The sequence below is a fragment of the Sinocyclocheilus grahami genome, unplaced genomic scaffold (genome assembly GCF_001515645.1).
Source record: "Sinocyclocheilus grahami isolate Dianchi unplaced genomic scaffold, SAMN03320097.WGS_v1.1 scaffold466.1, whole genome shotgun sequence".
Classification (NCBI taxonomy): Eukaryota; Metazoa; Chordata; class Actinopteri; order Cypriniformes; family Cyprinidae; genus Sinocyclocheilus; species Sinocyclocheilus grahami.
Genome location: NW_015505645.1, coordinates 173,360 through 177,838, shown reverse-complemented (window position 1 = coordinate 177,838; position 4,479 = coordinate 173,360). Strand labels below are relative to the sequence as shown.

Here is a 4,479-nt window from a genome sequence, read left to right as displayed (position 1 = left end):
TGTGAAGGCGCTGTGTGTTTCATTGTGAAAGCGAAACTACTTTGTCTGGTCTTCCAAAAGAGGACGATATCTGCTTTGTCATGCCTGGAGCTGATCCGTGCTGGTCGCTGAGGAAATTAATCAACTTCGTGCTGTGGATCGCCGGATCGGCTTTCACCATGGACGAAGCGGAGTCCAGCCCGGGGTCGTCACATGTGGTTGCCGCAAGCCCGCTGGATGCTCCTTCGTAGAATCCGCCTGCCGCACCGTTCTCAAGCCCGCTGGCTCTGCTCACTCTAGGCCGCCATGTGTGACGCTGTGTTTCGTTGTGTATATATTAAGGATTTGCCACTGATGATTCAAACGCGAGTTTTGAGCAGTGTAGAGTAGCGCTTGTTGTTTGTCATTTCTCTGATCACAAATACAGACATGGTTTTATGTTTACGCGATGCAACGCGTAAAAAGACAGTATAAGTCATTATAATCAGTAATTATAGACCCACTGGATGCAACAAATGCCTCATTTATAATGGGTTTTAATGTTTTTGTCTAGTCGCTCAGGCCGGACAGGGCATCACAGTATCAAAACAGCAAAGCAGCAAAACAAAGCAGCGCTGCACTTATGAACTTTAATGTGCATTATACAGAGGCAAGATGAAAAGAAAAAAATACCATCTATACTTTTCTAAAGACAGTAAGTTCCCCTAAAACATACGTTCATATAAACTCCTACCCCTAATTGAATAGCGATTTGTTTAGCATCTCAACTGATTTGAAACATCACATATTTAAATCTTTCAACCGGCTCGCGGTTAATCGTTACGTCCCTACTTAAAGCACAGCTCTGTTTTGACATAGGCATGTCAGATAGTTCGTTTCGTCCATTGCTACAGTTATCACCATCAATCGCAGATCAATTTGGCGGATTCACTTGCATTATTTTTTACACTCGCATTTGTCATTCCTGAAACAGTATACGTGGACGGTTTTGTCCTCTTACACTTTTCTTCAAACTGTAAATGAAGTAAAAATCAAGCAAAGGCCGTTATAGCATAACTTAGAGGCGTCATGCCCATTCAAACCGAGGGGGCACGTGCCCTCTCAAAATTCTGAGCCAAGTGGATTTTGAATGCAGCTTCCAAAAGAGGAGAATAGCCAAAATTTTTTTAAAATATTTGATACAAACACACTAGCTATCACTAGCTGCTAAATTCAAATCTGTGTTCACTGGCTGGCACTGAGCCGGAGACAAACGCGTTTTTACAGCGCTGTGCATTATAACCAATCACACATGATTCTGTTGAGCTTATGAATGCAATGGCCAATCAGAGGCTTTCAGGTGAGTCATCGCTGAAACACCAGAGTTTTGTTCACTGCGCGCATTGCTGACTGAATTCTGCTCTCATTAGAAACAACAAGTGCAGATGTGCATACGAATGCAAGTAAGATACGCATTTCACATTGTAAACCGCTTCAGTGATTATAATCAGAGTTTTTGAGAGTGTTTGAACTCTGGCTAGACGTCAATGATAATGTTCTTTGATAATGTAAATGTTCTTTGCTCTCTTTCTGTACAATGAAAGTGTTATAATTAGTAGGCCTAACTTACAATGTTTTTATTAAATTCACGCTAAATACAAAGTCAGTCGTATTAAAAATATTTTATGGCATGACACCCATATCTGGTAGGCCTACTTAATTAAAAAGACAGATTTTTTCTCTTCTCTCCCGATTAGGGCTGCAACTAACGATTATTTTAATAATCGATTAATCTGTCGATTATTTTTTCGATTAATCGATGAATCGGATAAAAAACAAAAAAGCAAGAAAAGCATTCATTTCCAACCCTTTATTCAAAAACAGAACTAAAACCTTTAGAAAGTGCACAAACATTTTGCTCCTTGAACATCCCTGAGCTGTTATAATAATAATAATAAACGAATTGATTATGAAATTCGTTGCCAACTCTTTTAGTAATCGATTTTTATCGATTTAATCGATTCGTTGTTGCAGCCCTACTCCCGATGTCCCCTTCACATTACACGGATAATCCAATAGTATGCTCTTCTCTTAAAATATTCTTTCAATTTCGACGTCATTTTAAATTTACCTCTGCATCAACCATGGTTCCAATACATAATAATCATTTCTTTCTTCCTCCCGTTTCAGATTCCGTATTCTCTTTCTGGGAAAAGAAAGGTCTGAAATGCTTTAAAGATCTTTTCATTAATAATGTGTTTGCAAGTTTTTCTGAATTATCGTCATCATTTAATTTGCCTTCTCACCTATTTCGGTACTTTCAAATTAGGCACTGTGTCTCCTCTCTGCTCTCTGGGTTTCCCTCTCTGCCTACAAAGTCTCCATGGGAGGAGGCATTTAAACTGAATCTTCATATGGGTGGGATTATCTCTAAAATATATGCAATTATCCTGTCAAATTTTCACAGCATTAAAATAATCAGGGCTTGGGAAGAGGAACTTGACCTCGAGTTTGAGGATGACTACTGGAGTAGAGTATTAGACAATGTACGTAAAACCACTTTGTGTGCTAGACTTAGCTTTATACAATTTAAAACGATTCACAGAGCTCATCTTTCAAAAGGCAAAACTTTCTAAAATATATCCCAATGTTTCAGATTTGTGTGATAAATGTAAACTTTCACCATGTAACCTTAGTCATATGTTTGCATTTTGTCCAAAGTTGCAAAACTTTTGGAATTCTTTCTTTAAAATAGTTTCTGAGGTCCTAGGGGTCGAGTTAATTGTTTGCCCTTTGATTGCAATCTTTGGTGTTCTTTCTCTGTGTCAGCCTTTAAGCCGGAGACAGGCTGATGTCATAGCTTTTGCATCTCTTCTTGCTAGGCGCAGAATACGGTTATCTTGGACCTCCCCTCAACCCCCCTCTATTTCAGTTTGGCTCAAAGATTTGGTCTTTTTTTTTTAAACTTGAAAAAATGAAGTACAATATCAGAGGTAGGGGGGAATCTTTTTATGAAAAATGGCAACAGCTTATCACATTCTTTAATGATTTACTAATCTTAGATGTGGATTGAGTGGAGGCATATGTGTATACCCCTTATTTTATTATTATTATTAGTTAGTTTTATGTATTTTTTGTAAAAAAAAAAAATACTTTTTTTTTCAGATGTCATTGTGTTCTAATTGGGGATTGCTTTGTTGGGGCTGGGTAGGGTTGTATATGGTGGGTGGGGTGGTATAAAATATAAAAATGTAATTTGCAACAATAAAAATTCTATGGTAAAAAGATGGATTTTATGTGTAGTTAATAGATTACATCTAATCTATTAACTGTGACTTCGAGCGGGTACAGAATTGAGTTGATTCTACTCATTGGATCTACACGAATCTCGTAGGTGAACTATTTTGATCTCAAAAAGTAGAATTTTCACCGAAAGGTGAGGAGTTTGCATCTATGCATCATCATCTAATTGTACCAAGGCTTGTTACAGATGTTGAGCTTTAGGGGAAGAACCGAGAAAGAACTGATTGGTTAAGAACTGATGTAAAAACCCCACACAGCATCTCTGCTCAGTTGATGTTTGAGGGTGAATATGGTCACAATGGTGCGTGTACATGTGTATTAACCAAGCAGGAACCTTCCGCTCTCTCTCATGAAACCAACACGGAAGTGACTAAAACTGCAATTCATCGACTGGCCGCTAGAGGATGGCTGCAAAAGGGAGTCAGTCCCATAGACTCCCCATGTTAAAATGCCCAACATTACAGCAGTAAAAAACATGTTTACAGCCTGGTACAAAAAGTGGTTTTGGTCTATATAGCTAATTTTGCCTTTCATGACAACTGTGAGGGGGGTGCATTTTTTTATAACTCATCCGTTTAAATTATATTAAGCCTTAAAGTTCTGCATAATTAAGGGCGTGGCCACTTGAGTGACAGGTGGATTGCCGCTGCTGTCACCACCGTCGAGCTAGGTGGGCGTGGTTTCAGCAACCAGCTCCCGCCTCTTTGCCCATTTTCGATTATTCGGCTGCCAAGATGGCGACGGCCAGCTCCGCCTGCTTTAGGCTTCAAAAACGCTCTTCGGAAACCTACGGGTGACGTCACGGACACTACGCCCATGTTTTTATACAGTCTATGGTATTAACTCATCTGTATGAGGTTAAGTGAGGTAATGAGTGCGAACCTCATCTCTGATCTTTCCCCTGTGGCTCTGAACGAGAGCCTCTGCTGTGCGGGGTTTCATTTGATGTTTAACTAACAGAGCTGGCTAGAGTTTGGCAGGCCGTGAAAAGGATTTCTAATCACACCGCCTCATTCCAAAATTCTGGGCACTAATCCGATCAGAGTATCTACTAGGAAAACAGTGACCAATAAGAGACGCTTCGAAATCAATGGATCAGACTGACAGCAGTGTATACAGCGGAGAGAAAAACCTCTAACAATAAGCTGATCTTTCTTCTCTATGAGACTACAGCGAACAAAGCAATCCTCAATTAGAACACAATGACATCTGAAAAAA

At 39.5% G+C, this 4,479-nt stretch overlaps 1 pseudogene; it reads right to left on the bottom strand.

The window, feature by feature from the left end:
* LOC107553173 (sodium-dependent lysophosphatidylcholine symporter 1-A-like) overlaps positions 1 to 2,104 on the bottom strand; it is a 13,244-nt pseudogene extending 11,140 nt beyond the window's left edge.
* Positions 2,105 to 4,479: the final 2,375 nt, after the last annotated feature.